At 44.5% G+C, this 21,081-nt stretch overlaps 1 pseudogene; it reads left to right on the top strand.

The window, feature by feature from the left end:
• Positions 1 to 684: 684 nt before the first annotated feature.
• LOC115417682 (mediator of RNA polymerase II transcription subunit 16-like) lies at positions 685 to 20,193 on the top strand (annotated as a pseudogene).
• Positions 20,194 to 21,081: the final 888 nt, after the last annotated feature.

Raw genomic sequence — 21,081 nt, 5'->3', positions numbered from 1 at the left:
CGGGTGCAAACAGGAATACATAACAAGTTGGTTTTTATCTTCTTTGCACCAGTTACTCCTGTTTGTTTTCAGAAATTATTGCAACTAATGTGGTTTTATTCAACATTTGTACAACCAGAACCACAAATTATAATAAATACTGAAGGGAGCGGCAGTGGCTCAGCTTCAAGGTCACCCAGTTCACCACCCTGTCCCCCTTTGTTTTTATCTTATTTAATTAAATTTTTCGTCTTGTTAAACTGTGCATTTGATTGTGAATAAAGCATAAATCAGGAACTTTATTTAATCTTTTTTTTAATTTTATTTTTCTTTTTGTTAAACTGTACATTTGATAGTGAAAAGGCATAAATCAGGGACTTGCCTAAAAATGACTGAGTGGTACCCAAATATTCATTTTTTTCCTCGTTTCTTTGTCAGTCATTGGTTTTTCGTGCCTGAAAGATCCAACTGAGGGTCGAATGATCTCACAGAAACGGCTGACCGTTGATGCAGATGCAAATAAATCCAAACTACAGTCAAATAAAGTAAATATATAGGAACGTACGTATCATTAAACACGTCTAAATAAATATTTTCAGGGTCATTAAACATATATTCACCCTTTACCTCGTGAACACGGATTTTACTCTTTTGTTTTTAACCGTGTTTCCGTCAGGCGGACGCTGGGCAGCTATAAGAGCTGAGGGGTCCTGACACTTTGTCCAACTGAATGAATGGTGGCAGATTTGTTTCGAACATTAGCCATCGACGGATATTACCGTTTAAATCTGGAAACAGCAGACAAATACTGCAGACTTTTGGATATTTTAAAGGTTTATTGTCGTTTCACAGGAGGACTGACAGGTTTGTTTTCATCTACGTCTCTGGACTGGAATTTGGAGTAAGGTAAGCTAACGTTAGCCGTTAGCCGTTAGCTTAGACACAGTTCAAGTCCTCCTCTGTGGTCCAGATCCAGCGGTGAAACAGGGACACATGTCCCGTTTATTAGTGTCTGTGTTTAAATTAAATAACTTATCTCCATGTTTAATACATGTATGAATAGGTCTGAGTCAGTGCTGTCACATAACACATGCTACAACTGACACAAAGAACATTTATGGGTGAAAATACTTAAATTCTTGCTGCGTGACACGGGGACTGAAAATGAACATCATTATTATTGACTTTATTCAAATGTATAACACCTGCTGTTCTCATCATAAATGGACCCTAAATGAACATCGGGTTTTAGCTCTGACGATAAATTACGACTGGGATCAATATTGGGTCAAATGTGGAAATGATCAGTTTAGATGAACACTAACGTGTCTGTTTGTGGTTTAATAGAATTAAAGGGTCTGTAAATGTAGACCTAAATTGTGCAGTCCTGATCTGGTTTGGATCTGGTCCTGGATCAGACATCATCTCCTGTGTGTTTTCAGGTGAGGCCTTCTCTCCGGGCCTTCAGTTTTTAATTCTGTGGTGGAAACATGGAGCTGGCGTACGTCTGTGACTGGGAGAAGCGTCCGAAGAGCACCCACTGCCCGTCCATCCCTCTGGTCTGCTCCTGGTCCTGCAGGAACCTGGTGGCCTTCACCACCGACCTGAAGAACGACGACGACGACAACAAAGGTACCACCCTTTGACTGGCTGAGACTCCTGTCACTCAAAGCAGACACACCCTCCACAGGTTCCCTTAAAGCTGGTGGGTGGTGACCCTAAAGTGGGTCCGAACCTGTTTCCAGTGGGTCTTTGGGCCTTTGTCTGGGTTCAAATAACGTTATTAAACCAAATCCCCAGGTCCCCATGTAAACAGTGGGTTGATCGTTCATTTGCTGTTACTGCTCCTAAACTGTAGAACTCGTTGCCTCCTGACTTGCGAGTCCTCACTGACCTGCCCCTGTTCAAGTCCAGGTTAAAGACTCACCTGTTTAGATTAGCTTTGAAACCTTAGCACTGAAACACTATTAGGTCTGAATTAGGGATGCACCAATACCGATACGAGTATCGGGCATCGGCTCTGATACTCAGTGTGTGTACTCATATTCATACTCGTAAAAGATATGCTATACAACTGCACCGATACCACTTATGGCTGTGTGACATTCCTAGTTCAGTGCAACAGGTATACGGCGGTGGAATAATGAGTGTGGAGACTGAACCAAATAAATGACGCTGATAAAAGTAACGGTGACTGACAGTAACGTTCCAGACACAGACAGATACAGACGCAGCGTTCTGTCCGTCCTCTGCGTACATTCCATCTGTTTTCCAGGTGCTGGAGGATGAGTACACAGATAGAGAATACCAGTGGAACCGCCGGGGATACAGAGCGGTGCGGACCGCCGCCAGCGGAAGTGAAAACCAAACTTCTCACTCATTTGTCTTTTCTCTTCCTGCTGAAGCTAAACTTTTAAACCTCACCAGCAAAAATGCTGCAACATTAGTATCATAGTAGTGTTCCCTCTGTCTACAGGTTGTTATTAGTGACTTTCTTCTTCTTCTTCTCATTAAACTTTCCTCTTCTTCGTGGTATTTGTCCAGTATGGTTAATTCAGAGCGGCGCCCCCTGGTGGATTAATTAACAAACGCTCATTCCAACACATTAAATGTCAGTAGCAGCACTTTGTTCCAGTCAGACTAATGACAACGACAATAAAGCACATTTACAAAAGGAACTAAGAACTGGAATGGGATTACTAAGGACTAGGATCAGTACTCAGTATCAGCAAGTACTCAAATGTAAGTACTCGTACTTGGTCTGGAAAAAAGTGGTATCAGTGCATCCCTAGTTTGAGTCTGTGGTCTCTTTTATCACTGCGTGTTGTGTCTGGTCGGTCTTTGACGGCTTATAGTGGGTCCTGAACCCAGACCAGTTCAGAACCACTGGACTAAAGCTGTGTGTGTGTATGTGTGTGTGTGTTTCAGATGTCAGTCACATGATCCACATCATTGACACCGATCACCCTTGGGACGTTTACTCCATCAACTCAGGACATGCCGAGGTCATTTCCTGTCTGGAGTGGGACCAATCAGGTGCGAGCGTGGGTTCTTCTGTATGAGGTTCAGCTTATTCAGACGATGGATCCAGACCCTCCTTTGGTCCGACCCCCATCAGAGTGAACACCAGCGGGCCTGGTTTAACCTTCAACCTGCTGTGAACTAGGGCTATAAGAAAATATCGGTTCTGCAATATGTCACGATATTTCATTTCACAATACTGTATCGATATAAAAAGTACTGTATCAATATTTTAGGTATTTATTCAAATGCAGATAGTGTGGAGGTTCATTTATGTTTTTTTGTTTTTCTTTGTTTATATTTTAATTATTCTTATTTAACAATGGATATGGTTACATGACGTTTTTTAAATCTGATTTATTTTTCCAGAAGAACTTAATCCGGAACTAAAGTACTTTCTCTTCTGTTTCCATGGAAATGTTAAACCCGAAAAAATGTTTACATGAGAAACGTTTATTCAGTTCTCACAGCCCTTCTGTTAGCTTAGCTTAGCCCTTCTGTTAGCTTAGCCCTTCTATTAGCTTAGCCCTTCTGTTAGCTTAGCTTAGCATAGTCACTGCATTTCCATGGTCACATGTAGCCAGTTTTTTAAAGGTGATTTGTCGTCTTTTGTCAGTGATTTTGTGAAATCCGATTCTCTCTAATTATTTCTTCAGATCTGCGACTTACTGCACTCATACAATCTGTGGACTGTTGTGTTGATGGAAGTTGGAAAATCTTTTTGTTGAAGGGATGCATGTGCTAAATTAGCTTTGCTTTAGCGTTTTAGCTTTGCATTAGTTTTTATTTCCCAGATTTTCTTCCTGCAGTAAGTCACATGACCATGATCTGAGCCTCAGTTTGTGATCATATTGACCCCAGCGGACTAAAGGAATGATTAGGGAGAACTGAACTGACCAAAATCACTCCTAAAATACTACAGATCACCTCTAAAACCCTAGCTACGTCTGAGCAGAGGAATGAAGCCATTCTGCTAAGCTAGGCTAAGCTAAGCTAACGTTAGTGCTGCAGTTCAAACTGTTTGTCCCACTTGTTGAACTCATTAGTTCAGGACAAATGAATGAATCCAAAGCCAGTGTTGAACTGTTCCTTCAGGGTTTTCCAGGCTGGTAGATCCCATCAGAATATTCCACTGGAACGCTTTGGGAAGACTAGACTGCAGTGCAGATTCTTCCACCAGCGCAGAATGTGTGCATCATCGCCACAGGACAAGACACTGAGCATGTGCAGAATGGAAGGAATAAAATCCAAATGGAATAAAGGCTTTACATGTCCAGGAAGAATTTAGAGCGCAGTTAAAGAGGATTAAACCACTGACTTTAATCAGGTTTAAATTTAATCTGAACTTTTCTGTTTCAACTGGAATAAGGTGTTTACATGGACATCTGAAATAGGATCGAACCTTTAATCAGATTAAACCAGGAAGAACAGTTGTCATGGAAATGCATGGAATGTTTTATTCAATAATGTTGGTTCCTTTGTTGGGATTGAACTCAAATCCTGTTCTGATGTTAGTTGTGAACTAATAGAATCTGAACATTTGAACAGGATCTGAAACTGGAATGTCTGTAAAACAGAATTTCAGTTTGAACACAGGAACATTTGCTGATAGAACATGAGATCCTGTTGGGATCAAATACAAATGTGTTTAGTATTTGGGCAGATTTCTGCTGGAATTCAATTCTTCCAGGAAATAATCATTTAAAAAAAGAAATGAACCAAAAATTGGCTTTTTAACAGTATCATGATATATCGTATTGTGATCCTAGTATTGTGATTTGTATTGCATCGCCAGATTCTTGCCGATACACAGCCCTAGTGTTAACAGACGTTAGCATCTGTCAGTATCACCTACTGCACACGCCTGACTTTATCTACTGTTACTATCATTATTATTATTATTATTATTATTATTATTATTATTATTGTATTCAGTCACTTTAACACATTTGACAGATATTTTAATCTGTATTTTTCTATTGTACTTAAAGTTTATTGTCTTGTGCTGCTGTACATTTGAATTTCCCCCTTTAGGGATCAATAAAGCATGTAGAATAGAATAGAGTAGAATAGAACACAATAGAATACAACAGAATACAATAGAATTGAATAGAGTAGAACAGAATAGAGTGGAATAGAACACAATAGAATAGAATAGAACAGCCTTTATTGTCATTGTGCTCCTCCAATCAGTGCAACAATATGATTAAAACACCAGTACAACAGAAATAAGAACAGAGTGAATATAAAATTACAAAAACTAAAAATAAGATCAGAAAATAGAATAGAAATTTTACAAAGTAACAAAATAATAGAGCAAAGGAGAATAAGAAATAAAAATGGATAAAAAATAGACGCAAATTTACAGTATTAACAGTATGTAAATATATGAAGAATATTAACAATATGTATTAATGAAAACACTGTGTATATCTTGTCTTGTCTTGTCCAGGGAAAAAAAAGACTGGTTTAGATTAAATATCTTTTTTGCAGAGTGTCCTTGAACAGGCAGCAGAAGTTACAGAAAGCTGAGATTTAAGCCAAACATCCACATTAAAAAACCAACCTAACACACCACACGAGGAATTTAAAAGGTACAAAAGTCAAATGAACAACGTCCTTGAAGGTCAGTGTCTGTACCATCCGTCTGAGAATGTATTAGTGTAAACATATAAATGATGGGGCCTATGACGGTGCCCTGAGGAATCCCACTGTCAGTTTAATAGAACACAGATTTACAGCAGCGGTAAACGTACGGCCCGTGGGCCAAAACAGGCCCACCAAAGGTTCTAATGTGTCCCACAGTCTGAATTTGGAAAAATGACCCTAAAGTTCTTCAGAGTCAAAGGTGTCATAGTTGTTTTAGTTCAGGTTCCACATTCAGACCAACCAGAAGAAATATGTAACTGTTGTCATTCTTGTCCTGGAACTACTCTACACTTATTCTTTGTGTGTGAACACTCTTCTTCTAATTTCTGATCTAAAATTGAAAAAATATATCATATCTAAAAGTAATGAAAAAATAACTATAACGTCTCAAAATGTAATTACATATTTTAAACATGACATTCGTAATTTAGGATTTGTTGTAAATTTGATCATGTTATTTGGAAAATTTCATATACACCAAAATAAATTTACCAAAAACAAGCCCAAATTTTAAAGTCTTTCTGATGGAATTTGAAAAATGTATTAAATCATTCGATTTTATCATTAACAAATAAAGCACTAGCACCCTGGCAATTTATAAAGAATTCTTTAAAATAGACTGAACTCTCTGATGTATTTATTTATTTATTTTTGTTCGATATGTTTGGTTTTTTTATACTGTTATTTGCCTGTTCTGCTTTGTGTCGTTATCCTCCTCACACCCAGCTATGGGTTTTCTGTCCACATTTGTGGACAAAAGTTTCACAACTTTATACAAAAAAAAAGAAAAGAAAACTGTCCAGCACAAAGGACATTCCATAAAAATTTAAAAACTGCATCTGAAAAAACTGCTGCATCATGATGTTTCCAATATAGGCACTGATTGAATAAAAACCAAAAAAAGCTGGTACTTTACTGACATTTCCTGGGTCTGAGGAGGTTAAATTTATGCTTTTTTTATTTATTTGTTCAAATGCTTTTTCTTTTTGACATCTTGATGTTTGTTCAAAATTTATATGTCTTGTATACCCAAATATTTTCAATAAAAAAAAAAAAAACTAAACATTTGGCCCAACTGTGATCTAAAGTAAAATAATAGAATAATAACCTATTAATAATGACTCCAAATTTAAATCAAAATGTCATTGTAAAAAGTTGGTATGGGGTCGGTATCTAATCCTTAAAAAAATTGGATCAGAAGCAAAAAAGTCCAGATGGAGACATGACTACTTCCCTTTCCTTCTGACACCTGTTGTTGTTCTTGTTGTTGTTTTTGTTTGCAGGTTCGCGGCTGCTGTCCGCAGACGGGGACGGTCAGATTAAGTGCTGGTCCATGTCCGACCACCTGGTCAACAGCTGGGAGAGCGTCCTGTCCAGCTCTCTGGACGGAGACCCCATCGTGGCTCTGAGCTGGTTACACAACGGAGTCAAACTGGCGCTGCACGTGGAGATGGTCCGAACCGTAACGCCTTCACCTTCACCTGTCACATGGAGGGATGTAATGATAGGAACATGTCAGATCACAGTTACCAGTATTATCGCAGTATTTATTTATTTTTTCATTTATTTATTTGTATCAGACATGTAAATAGTTCCAGTCCATAGAGTATACTAAACATTAAAAAAAAAATAACAATTAAAAGGGTTATAAATATAAAAACATGCACACACCCTGTCTTCAATAACAAGTCTAAAGATGCTGGTGCCAGTATTTAACAAGTGTGGAATCTGCATTAAAGTCAGAGTTAACTATTGTAAAAATCACAACATTTCTAGAGTGACTTAAACGCAGTATAAAATTCAAAATTGCTTTCTGTAACATCTCATAATAAGAACGAACCTTATTAAAACAGAACATACCACTAGCACTACAGCTATGATAAAGACCATGTAGAATATGGAATCCTTTGTTAAAAGCAACTCTGAGTGAGCAGTACAACATTTAAAATGAACCCATATGTAACAGAGAGAAATATTCCAGCAAAAAGATGTGAACAATTTATTCTTAATGGTAGAACAAAAATAAAACCTGCGAGAGATAAAAAATGACTCCTGCCATAAAGACTCCTAACCTTAGTTTGAATGTCACTATCATCACTAAGATTATCAGAAACTATCTGTCCAAGGTACTTGTAGGTTTGGACATATTCTAATGGAAGGTTATTCAACTCAAGTTTAGTTTTTACATTGTACCTATTTGTGTCAAACAGCATCATCTTTGACATTTTGTTGAAATTGTGCTCGAAATGTTCAAAAAGTACTGATACACACACTGAAATAATTTAACCTAGTTGTATTTTGAAAAAAAAAAAAATCCCAAATAAAATAATAGTCCGAATGTCCCTTCTGTGTCAGAAACATTCCAATATTAACCCTTAGTGGTCTGAGTCTATTTTGTCCGTTTTTCAGTCCTTTTGATTTGGCTTTTATATACTATAGAAACAAATGTTTACTATACCCATGTTTGGGATCTGTTTTTTAGCACAACTTCATCTATATCATCTGTTATTTTTTCACTTTAACCTAGAGCTGCAACCAATTAATCAATGAGGTGCTTGAAGCCAATGCAAATATTCCAGATTCGATTAATCGACTTGAATTGATTGAAGGGAAATTATTCTATTGCAGTTTTCCTGAATTGAAGCTTCTTTGTGCGTCACAATAAGTGTCCGTGTGAAACACAACAGTGGAACCGATGTTTAACAGCAGAGAAATGAAGGAAACAAAGCTTTGATTCAGCAGAATTGTGGTTGAATGACTTTTTTTTGGATCACTTTGAGTCAATTAATCGGTTGCAGCTCTACTTTAACCTGCTGTATCAGTGGTGTCAAACTCATTTTAGTTCAGTTCCACATTCAGCCTAATATGATCTAAAGTGGGCTGGACCAGTAAAATAATATAAATAATAGTATAAGAACTTTTGAGTGGAAAAAAACAGTAAAATTCTGTAATGAAAATGTTTAAATCTACGAACTGTACTTGAACATAACATGAACAAATATGAGCAACCTGAAAATTCAAAGTGCAATGTTAACAGTTTTACACCTTAGTTTATAATTGATACATGTGCATCACAACGTACAGATCACAGTTTATCTACAAATACACAAAACATTCAATAACAGAGAGAATATATTTAAAATTCCACATACGTCTGTTAGGACATTTCAGGTCATTCACATTTTTTGTAAAAGGATAGTCTGTAAATGTAAACATTTTTGTGAAATGTAACTTTTTCTTTTTTTTTTTTTTTTACACTACGACAAAGAAAAATGTACAGTTTTCATTATTAATAGGTTATTCTGATAGTATTTTACTGGTCTGATCCACTTTAGATTGAATTGACCTAAAATGATTCTAACATCTTTGATTGTTCATATCTTCTGTGTAATTTTTGCATTTCACAAATTCATCCCAGGGGTCGGACTAGACACTTTGGCAGGCCGGATTTGGCCCCCGGGACGCATGTTGGACAACTGTGTTCTATATCAACATAAAAGGACAGAAAACACACAAAAAAAGAAAAAAAAATCCAATTTGAAAAATGTATGCAATTTATTACATAAATAACACACAGATGCTTAACGAACCTTTTCACAGACTTTAAAAGTGAATATTGGCTCCAAATATTAGGTATAGAAAATTAAAATTGTAATAAATTAAAACTATACTCAAATATTTGGCATAAAAGTAGATCTTTACATAAAAGTGCGGTAATCAAACACGGTCATCATGGTAATTAGAATTTAAACAGTCATACTGTCTGCGATTTTACCGCAGTTTATCGTTATACCAGTAATTGTTACATCCCTAGTCACATGTTTTTCCGCCTCTCTGACCTCTTCCTCCTTCAGTCTGGATCCACGAACTTCGGAGAGAAGTTTTCGCGGGTGAAGTTCTCACCGTCTCTGACGCTGTTCGGGGGGAAGCCCATGGAGGGCTGGCTGGCGGTGACGGTCAGCGGCCTGGTCACCGTGTCGCTGCTGAAGCCGGGCGGCGCCCTGCTGACCGCCAGCGAGAGCCTGTGCCGGCTGCGGGGCCGCGTGGCGTTGGCTGACATCGCCTTCACTGGAGGAGGGAACATCGTGGTGGCGGCGACGGACGGGAGCAGCTCATCCCCCGTCCAGTTCTACAAGGTCAGGTCAAAGGTCACCGCAGACATCAGCCTTTATTTACAGCAGCTGGGACTGTTTTACTGCAGTTCAGCATTTTCCTCAGTATCCATTAATTAGTGATTATTAATAAAGCAGTTGGCTGTGAATTCTGTTCATGGTAACTCTATCTGGAGCTATTATGGTCTGTTTCAGTCAGTTCTGTTAGTTGTTGGTTGTTGGTTGTCTTTGGTGATTTAAAGGGTTCATATAAAATGTTCATAAAAACAGCACCTTGACGTTCTGGAATATTCTTTTCAGCAGTTCTGTGTAGTTTCCAGCTGCATGTTGACGTGTTAAAGCTGTTGTTTTAGAGTGCGACTGACCCCTAACCTCTGACCTCTGTGTTCAGGTGGTGGTCAGCGTCGTCAGTGAAAAGTGTCGCATCGACACCGAGCTGCTGCCGTCTCTGTTCCTGCGCTGCACCACCGACCCGCTGAGGAGGGAGAAGTACCCGGCTGTGACCCACCTGAAGTTCCTGACCCGGGAGAACTCGGAGCAGGTGAGCCCAGTTCAACAGCAGAACTCAGAACCAACAGACAGGTCCTCAGATGAATCTGAACAGAACAAAGGCAGCTCCAGCAGAACCTTCAGAACCCGCCTATGTGTGTGTGTGTGTGTGCGTGCGTGCGTGCGCAGGTTCTGCTGTGTGCGTCCAATCAGAGCGGCAGCATCGTGGAATGTTGGTCCCTGAGGAAGGAGGGACTTCCTGTCAACAACATTTTCCAGCATCGATCTCCAGTCGGTGAGAAACACACTTTAACATTCCAGAGTATGTGGGTGAGCCAGTTTAAAACGTAATAATAATAATACAGGTGTATGTATGCATATGAATGTGTGGTGGTGGGAGGGGCTGTAGTTGCGAATTGGCAGCCACGTTTCTGTCAGTCTGTCCCAGGGCAGCTGTGGCTACAGGTGTAGTTTACCACCACCAGAGGGGGAATGTGAGAGCGAATGAAGAATGGATCAAAAATGTAAAGCGCTTTGGGTGTCTAGAAAAGTGCTGTATAAAGTCCAATCCATTATTATTATTGTTATTATTATTATTGTTATTAATAATAATAATAATAATAATAATAATAATAATAATAATAATAATAATGGTAATGATAATAATAATGACAATGATAATAATAATATTAATAATGATAATAATTATAGTGATAATAATAATAATGGTGATGATGATAATGATAATAATAATGACAATGATAATAATAATATTAATAATGATAATAATTATAATGTAATAATAATGGTGATGATGATAATGATAATAATAATGAAGATAATAATAATAATTAGTGTTTTTAGCGTTAGCTACTTTAGCGTTGTTACAACATTGCAAACATGTCATTTAAAGGGTTAAAAATATAACAGTTTTTGAGTATTTGGTATTTTCGTTTATGGGATAATGGAGGGTTAACCCTATGGCTCTGTCACATGACACGATGCTCCTGACCTCTGACCTCTGACCTCTGACCTCCGGCTGTAGTTGGGGAAAAGCAGCCGACCATCCTGAAGTGGAGGATCCTGACCACCACCAACGACCTGGAGAGGGTGTCAGCCGTGGCCCTGCCCAAACTGCCCATCTCCATCTCCAACACCGACCTGAAGGTGGCGTCGGACACCAAGTTCTGCCCCGGACTGGGTGAGAGCGCACCTGAACAGCACCTGAACACACCTGAACACACCTGAACGCACCTGAACGCACCTGAACACACCTGAACACACCTGAACGCACCTGAACAGTCCCTAACCCTACCCCTGTGTGGGTCCAGGTCTGGCTCTGGCCTTCCATGACGGCAGTATCCAGATCCTCCACCGTCTCTCCCTCCACACCATGGGCGTGTTCTATGGCTCCTCCTCCTCCTCCGGACCGGGTCAGCGTCCCGGAGACGAGTCCGCCATCAAGCGCCAGAGGACCGGAGGCCCCGCCCTCCACTTCAAAGCCCTGCAGTTCTCCTGGACGTCGCTGGCGTTGGCAGGAGTCGACAACCATGGAAAGGTCAGTGCACACCAATGACCTCTGATGACCTCTGATGACCTTTAATGACCTCTGATGATCTCTGATGACCTTTAATGATCTCTGATGACCTCAGGGTGGGGGGGGGTCATTCATCTATCCACTTATTCATTTCATTCTTTTATTTGTCCTTCGTGTGTTTTCTAATGTTGTTCTCCTTCCTCCTCTTCCTCCCTCTCCTCCTCCTCCTCCTTCTCCTCCTCTTCCTCCTCTTCCTCCCTCTCCTCCTCCTCCTTCTCCCTCAGCTCCACATGCTTCGGGTCTCTCCTTCTATGGGTCAGGTGTTGGAGTTGAACACCACCCTGCGCCACCTGCTGTTCCTCCTAGAGTACTGCATGGTGACGGGCTACGATTGGTGGGACGTCCTGCTGCACGTCCAGCCCACCATGGTCCACAACCTGGTGGAGAAACTGCACGAGGAGTACATGAGGCAGAACCAGGCACTGCAGCAGGTACCACAACAGACGAACTACAGACACACAACACAACAGACACACAGCAGACACAACAGACAAAACCACACAACAGACAGACAACACAACAGACATTCAAATGTACTCTAAATTAATCTAATTTAATATAATCTAAATTAATGTTGTTTATTCAAATGTAATCTAATTTAATCCAGTTTATTCTAATGTCATCTAAAGTAATCTAGTTTATTCTAATTTAATCTAAATGAATCTAATTAAATCTAATGTAATCTAAATTAATGTAGTTTATTCTCATGTAATCTAAAGTAATGTAGTTTATTCAAATGTAACCTAAATTAATCTAATTTATTCTAATTTAATGTAAATTAATGTAATGTAATCTAAAGTAATGTAGTTATTTCTTATGCAGTCTAAATTAATCTAGTCTCATCTGATCGTTACCTTCTGATGACAAAGTTGTTTCATCCAAACTCAGACTAAAATTCTTAAAACTCGGATCTAGACCAGTCCAATCAGACCAAATCCACCTCTGTCCTCTTCTTGTTTTTTCGCTGTTGTCGTCCTCCTTCAGGTCCTGGCAACGCGCATCGTGGCGGTGAAGGCGTCTCTGTGTAAACTGTCGACTGCGACGGCGGCACGGGCCTGCGACTTCCACGCCAAACTGCTGCTGATCGCCATCAGCTCCACCTTAAAGTCTCTGCTGAGGCCGCACGTTCTCAACACGCCGGACAAAAGCCCGGGAGACAGACTGACCGAGATCTGCGCCAAGAACACTGACACCGGTACGACACAGGGGACGGAACCGGGGGACACGGGGGGACACGGGGGCACAGGGCGGCGGAGGTGGAACCAGGGGGAATGGATACGGAACCAGGGGACACTGGGGGGCAGGTACGGAACCGGGGGACACGGGGGCACAGGGGGGGCGGAGACGGAACCCGGGGAATGGGTACGGAAACCAGGGGACACTGGGGGGCAGGTAGGGAACCGGGGGACACCAGGGGGCGGGGACAGAACCAGGGGACACGGGGACACCGGGGGGATGGCGGGGACCGGTGACAGAACCCCAGTACGCCAGGGGGGCGGGGTGACAAGGCAGCCATGCAGTCTGGATCGGTTATTGATGGGCGTCTTTCCTCAGATATCGATAAGGTGATGATCAACCTGAAGACAGAGGAGTTGTGTTGGACGCCCCTCCCTTACAGTCTCTGCAGCAGCTCATCCAATGGGTGGGAGACTTTGTCCTCTACCTGTTAGCCAACCTGCCCAATCAGGTGAGAGCACGACAGCACCATGACAGACCAGCCAATGAGAACGCAGGGAACAGAGCGTCAGCCAATAAGAACGCAGGGAACAGAGCGCAGCCATGAGAACGCAGGGACAGAGGCGTCAGCCAATGAGACCAGGGAACAGAGCGTCAGCCATGAGAACGCAGGGAACAGAGCATCAGCCAATGAGAGCAAAGAAGACAGAAAAAATTCGTACTAATTCTCTTTGTTTTTGAGTTGATTTCTGTTTCATTTCCGTTGTGTTCTACCCATGCATATGTTGTGTGGTTCCGCCTGGTTCTTCCGGGTTCCACGGGCTCCATGGTGCAGTCCGGGGCTTCGGCTTCATGAGGGACGGGGCGTCTCTGGGGCATGCTCAAGAGATGCTGGTGATGTATCCGGATCTGGGGTCTGCTGCAGCCCCGGCTGCCTGCCCACCTTCACCGCCACCTCAGACACCGGACAGCATGCAGCTGCTGTTCAGACTGGCTGACCAAGCTGTGGATCTGCTGTAAGAACCAGGACCAGACCACAACCAGAACCTGCTGACCTGTCACTGTCACAACTCACATAATAAAATGAATTAAACTACACATAAGACATACGAGGTTTCTGTGGATGTCTGTCTCTGTAGTTAATAATAAATGTAAGACAGAATAAAACACACATTCAATCCTCGTGCCATAAACTGTTTGTACATACCCCGTCCCTGAAGGTTGGCCGGTCCTACACTGACGTGTCCCTCCTTTCCGTCATCAGCCCGGGACGACGCCCCCCACCCAGGAGCCCTGGAACACCCTGATAGACGAGTGCTGCCTCCTTCCCAGTCAGCTGCTGGTTCCCAGTATGGACTGGGCTGCCGCTCACGACGGCGTCATCGTCAAACTGCAGGGAAAACAACCCACTGAGGCTGCAGTTCGGAAAGGCCTGTCCATGTCCGCAGGGGGGGGCGCATCCACCCCCTGGAGGTCTACACCAGGTAGGACGCCCAGACCACCTGGACCGCATAGATCTGAACCCTGACACACTGTGCATGTGGCCCAGTTTAACCTTTACGTTTCACCTTAAAGCTGTGGGAGACTTTCGTGCCCAGTTGTTCATGGTCTCTGTCCATCCTCAGTCTCATGAATCTGTTCGTCTGTCTGCCAGTACTCGGCTGAATCCAGTCTGCGTTATGGTGAGCAGTTTCTTAGTGCCATCTACCAGAAATATTCCATGTCTTTACAGAGCCAGTAGGGAACTCGAGCATCTTCAGAATTTTGTCGTGATGTGTAGGCCTGGGTATCATGGCCAATTTCCATAATTGATTTGATTTCGATTCATAAGGTTCTGAATCAGTTAATTTTGATTTGATTTGATTCAGTATTGATTGATTGATTCAGTTTCATTTAGTGAAACCAAAGTACAATTTTGAGTTGTAACTTGATTATTTGACTACTGCAGCCATGCAACACAGAATCAGTACTGATATTAGAAAGGAAATCAATCTGACATTTCATCAGTAAACAGATGAATCTACTGTGAAATAAGAACAGACACAAACATGTGCATGTTTGTCCAGTGGCTCAGAATGGACTTCTTCATCTTTATTCTGTTTTATTCCTGCTGCTTCCAGCCTTAAGGCTCATTCCTGTCACCCTGGGGCACTGACACCAGTTTGACCCCTGAAACAGACTCATGTTGGGCCCTTGGTACAACAAACTCACTGGAGGGGGAGGGTGGGCGGAGCTTCGTGATTTACGGTTTGCTACTTCTCTAATTCCGCCCTCAGTCACAGGTGATCCAAGTTAATATTTCTAGAACGACTGGCTTCTGTGACCCGCCTCCACCAACCACTGCGGGTTCCAGTTTGAGGCCTGGAGGACCTCCCACTGAGGGGTTTTCCCCACCCTTCCTCCCACTTAGGAGTTTTCCCCACCCTTCCTCCCACTTAGGGGTTTTCCCCACCCTTCCTCCGTGTTCCTCCTGCGCCAGAACTGACGTGAACACGACCAAGACGCTCTGTCTCCATGAGGGGCTTGCGAGACAGAGCCGGATGTGCTTCTGCATTGGCGGTTTCTGGGTCATTTACTCGCGGTCCTGCTCTGAAAAACCGATCTCATCCACCATTAATCGATTATCCATCCATCCATTATCCCCGCTTATCCGGGGCCGGGTCGCGGGGGTAACAGTCTAAGCAGGGATGCCCAGACTTCCCTCTCCCCAGACTCCTCCTCCAGCTCTTCCGGGGGGACCCCGAGGCGTTCCCAGGCCAGCCGAGAGACATAGTCTCTCCACCGTGTCCTGGGTCTTCCCCAAGGTCTCCTCCAGGTGGGACATGCCCGGAACACCTCCCCAGGGAGGCGTCCAGGAGGCATCCAAAACAGATGCCCAAGCCACCTCAGCTGGCCCCTCTCGACACGGAGGAGCAGCGGCTCTACTCCGAGCTCCTCCCTGGTGACTGAGCTCCTCACCCTATCCCTAAGGGCGCCCAGCCACCCTGCGGAGGAAACTCATTTCGACCGCTTGTATCCGGGATCTTGTCCTTTCGGTCATGACCCAAAGCTCATGACCATAGGTGAGGGTAGGAACGTAGATTGACCGGTAAATCGAGAGCTTCTCCTCTCGGCTCAGCTCCTTCTGAACCACGACAGACCGGTACAGCGACTGCATCACTGCAGACGCTGCACCGATCCGTCTGTCAATCTCACGCTCCATCCTTCCCTCACTCGTGAACAAGACCCAAGATACTTGAACTCCTCCACTTGGGGCAAAGATCCCCACCGACCCGGAGAGGGCAAACCACCTTTTTCCGTTCGAGAACCATGGCCTCGGATTTGGAGGTGCTGATCCTCATCCCGCTCGCTTCACACTCGGCTGCAAACCGCCCCAGGGCACGCTGAAGGTCCAGGTTCGATGAGGCCAACAGGACAACGTCGTCTGCAAAAAGCAGAGATGAAATCCTGTGGTCCCCAAACCGGATCCCTTCCGGCCCCTGGCTGCGCCTAGAAATTCTGTCCATAAAAATTATGAACAGAACCAGTGCCAAAGGGCAGCCCTGCCGGAGACCAACGTGCACCTGGAACAGGTCTGACTTACTGCCGGCAATGCAAACCAGACTTCTGCTTCGGTCATACAAGGACCGGACTGCCCTTAGCAGAGGGCCCCGGACCCCATACTCCCAAATCACCCCCACAGGATACCACGAGGGACACGGTCGAACGCCTTCTCCAGATCCACAAAACACATGTGGACTGGTTGGGCAAACTCCCATGAACCCTCGAGCACCCGATGGAGAGTATAGAGCTGGTCCAGCGTTCCGCGACCGGGACGAAAACCGCATTGTTCCTCCTGGATCCGAGGTTTGACTATCGGTCGGATCCTCCTCTCCAGTACCTTGGAATAGACTTTCCCTGGGAGGCTGAGGAGTGTGATCCCCCTATAGTTGGAGCACATCCTCCGGTCCCCCTTCTTCTGCCAATCCAGAGGTACTGTCCCCGACTGCCACGCGATGTTACAGAGACATGTCAGCCAAGACAGTCCTGCACATCCAGAGACTTAAGGTACTCAGGGCGAATGTCATCCACCCCGGTGCCCTGCCACCGAGGAGCTTGCCAACCACCACGGTGACTTCAGCTTGGGTGATGGACAAGTCCACCTCTGAGACCTCAGCCTCTGCTTCCTCCATGGAAGACGTGACAGTGGGATTGAGGAGATCCTCGAAGTATTCCTTCCACCGTCCGACAACATCCCCAGTCGAGGTCAGCAGCTCCCCACTTCCACTGTAAACAGTGTTGGTGGCGCACTGCTTTCCCCTTCTGAGGCGCCGGATGGTTTGCCAGAATTTCCTCGAGGCCGACCGATAGTCCTCCTCCATGGCCTCCCCAAACTCCACCCAGACCCGAGTTTTTGCCTCCACAACTGCTCGGGCTGCAGCTCGCTTGGCCTTCCGGTACCCATCAGCTGCCTCGGGAGTCCCACGGGCCAACAAGGCTCGATAAGACTCCTTCTTCAGCTTGACGGCATCCCTTACTTCCGGGGTCCACCACTGGGTTTGGGGATTGCCGCCATGACAGGCACCGGAGACCTTGTGACCACAGCTCCGAGCAGCTGCTTCGACAATGGAGGTGGAGAACATGGTCCACTCGGACTCAATGTCCCCAGCCTCCCCGGGATCTGGGAGAAGCTCTCCCGGAGGGGGAGTTGAAGACCGCACTGACATCAGGCTCTGCCAGACGTTCCCAACAGACCCTCACAACACGTTTGGGCCTGCCGAGTCGGTCCGGTTTCCTCCTTCGCCAGCGGATCCAACTCACCACCAGGTGGTGATCGGTTGACAGCTCTGCCCCTCTCTTCACCTGAGTGTCCAAAACACGCGGGAGGTCTGATGATACGACAATGAAGTCGATCATCGACCTCCGGCCTAGGGGTCCTGGTGCCAAGTGCACTTATGGACATCCCTGTGTTGGAACATGGTGTTTGTCATGGACAAACTGTGACTAGCACAGAAGTCCAATAACAAAACACCACTCGGGTTCAGATCAGGGAGGCCGTTCCTCCCCATCACCCCCCTCCAGGTCTCACTGTCGTTGCCCACGTGGGCATTGAAGTCACCCAGGAGAATAATGGAGTCCCCAGTCGGAGCACCATCCAGCACCCCTCCCAAGGACTCCAAGAAGGCCGGGTACTCTGCACTGCTGTTCGGCCCGTAGGCCGAGACAACAGTGAGGCACCTGTCCCCGACCCGAAGGCGCAGGGACGCGACCCTCTCGTTCACCGGGGTGAACTCCAACACCTGACGGCTGAGCTGAGGGGCTATGAGCAAGCCCACGCCAGCCCGCCGTCTCTCACCGCGGGCAACACCAGAGAAATGGAGAGTCCAGCCCCTCTCGAGGGGTTGGGTTCCAGAGCCCAAGCTGTGTGTGCAGGTGAGCCCGACTATATCTAGTCGGTATCTCTCAACCTCCCTCACAAGCTCCGGCTCCTTCCCTCCCAGCGAGGTGACATTCCATGTCCCAAGAGCTGGACTCTGCGTCCGGGGATCGGGTTGTCGGGCTCCCTGCCGTCGACTGCCACCCAATCCACATTGCATCCGGCCCCTATGATTCCCTCGGTGGGTGGTGAGCACCGGAGGGCGGGCCCACGTTGCTCCTTCGGGCTGGGCCGGCCGGACCCCGTGGGCATAGGCCGGCCACCAGGCGCTCGCATTTGAGCCCCAACCCCAGGCCTGGCTCCAGGGTGGGGCCCCGGCTGCGCCATACCGGGTGACGTCACGTTCTTTAGTTGTTTTTCTTTCATAGGGGCTTCTGAACTGCTCTTAGTCTGGCCCGTCACCCAGGACCTGTTTGCCTTGGGAGACCCTACCAGGGCATAAAGCCCCCGACAACAGAGCTCCTGGGATCATTCGGGCACTCAAACTCCCCACCATGATAAGGTGGCAGTTCAAGGGGGAGATTAATCGATTATGCAAAATTAAAAAGAAATCGATCTAAAATCGATTAAATTGATTTTTTTACCCAGCCCTAATGACGTGCATTGTGGGAAACGCTGGTTTGCTCCGCTGTCTGACAGCGGCAGCTGCTACAGACACGAGGCGGAAACAGCAGGAGCTCCCTTCCCTCTGTGCGTAGTCCTTCAGCCGTTTCCACGTCGTTTGTTTCATTCGTATAATATCATATGGTCGTGCTGCCGCTGTCGTAATGCAAGAGATTCAGCTGAGTAATGACAGACGAACAGATTCCTGATACTGAGGATGACTGAGGATGGACAGACCTGATGAAAAATTGGTCACGAAAGTTCCCGCACCTTTAATTTAAGGGATTTATCTGCCTTTATTCTAATCTGATCCACCCTGAATTTGACCTGTTTTCAGTGTAAAATCCTGTGTTTTCTAGATTTAATTCACTGATGATGTAGACGTTGATTAAAACTCACTCAGTTCAAATGTTATTTATTAAATCAGAAAACTGAAGAAAATTTTTTTTTTTATTTTCAATCAAATTTATCATTCATTATTAAATAAAACTTCCCTTTTACGCTGATGATCCTGACGTTTACATGGTCCTTTGATCATGTCCATTTCCTGTCGTATTCATCGTATGTTTTATCAGTGGTTTGATTGTATGTTTTATCGTAATTTTTATTGGTGCTTTTGTCGTATGTTTGATCGTATGTTTTGTCGTAGGAGTCCCAGCTCCCAGAAGATGGACAATCTGCGCTGTGTCCACATGGGCGTGTGTCCAACTGAGGAGAGCAAGGCCTGCACCAGGTACGAACATGTCCACGTCCACATCCACGTGCACGTCCATGTACACGTACACGTCCAGCTCATCACCAGCAGTGGGAGTGGAGGGGGCGGAGCTTCACAGGCAGGGGCGGAGTAGGCGGAGCTTGACCTCCCTCTGTGTGTGTTTTCAGGTGTGGTTGTGTCACGATGCTTCGATCTCCGAACAAAACCAACGCCATGAAACAGTGGGAGCAACGATGGATTAAGAACTGTCTGTGTGGAGGACTGTGGAGGAGGATCCCCCAGAGCCAGACCTGAACCACCTGGACCTGGACCTGGACCAGGACCAGGACCGAGACCCAGATCCAGACCTGAACTGACCCTGTCTGTGTGGAGGACTGTGGAGGGGATCCCCCAGAGCCAGACCTGGACCTGGACCTGGACCAAGACCCAGACCCAGACCTGAACTGACCCTGTCTGTGTGGAGGACTGTGGAGGAGGATCCCCCAGAGCCAGACCTGAACCACCTGGACCCAGAGCTGAACCAGGAACCAGAGGTTGGTCACATGACCAGACTGTGATCATAAACAGGTTCACAGTTCAGATCCTTTACAGACTGGGTTCATTCATCTGATTCATATGCAATCTGTCTTTTTTTTTTTTTTACTGTAAATAGTTTTTTCTCATTTTAATAAAACCAACAATAGACACATTTTACTGTTTATTGACTTTTTACAAATAATTGACCCTTAAACTGTGTGAATTGAACTTGTTCATTAAATGTGTTTAATGTAAAAACCACAGTTTGACCCAAACTCTGGTTTTTCTCTGAATAGTTGTTGTTGAATTTAGTAGGAGATCGAGGGGGAACCAGCATTCTCGAGTCAAGCATTGCTTAATTCAAGATTTTTTTTTGCTTAATTCAGTTTCTTTTTTCTTAATTCAAGATTTTTTTTTGCTTAATTCAAGATTTTTTTTTCTTAATTTAAGATTTTTTTTGCTTCATTGAAGTGTTTTTTTTTTGGCTTAAAGATTTCTTTTGCTTAATTTTTTGGCTTAATTCAAGTTTTGTTTTGTTTTTTAATTCAAGAATTTTTGCTGAATTCAAGGTTTTTTCATTGCTTTATTAAATTTTTTTTTCTTCATTCAAGATTCTTTTTTGCTTAATTCAACGTTTATTTTTCTTTTATTAATTCAAGATCTTTTTGCGTGGCATTCTAGATTCAAACCAACCCAGATTTCTGTTCCTGTTTATGGAAGGTCGTCTCATAATCTGAAGGTCGTGAGTTCAACCCTCCACGGGGCAGAGGTTTTAGACCCATGTGGATCCAAACAGGTTCAGCAGAAG

The sequence above is a fragment of the Sphaeramia orbicularis genome, chromosome 4, assembly GCF_902148855.1.
Source record: "Sphaeramia orbicularis chromosome 4, fSphaOr1.1, whole genome shotgun sequence".
Classification (NCBI taxonomy): Eukaryota; Metazoa; Chordata; class Actinopteri; order Kurtiformes; family Apogonidae; genus Sphaeramia; species Sphaeramia orbicularis.
Note: the sequence above shows the minus strand (reverse complement) of the source record. Positions and strands in the feature narration are given on the sequence as shown.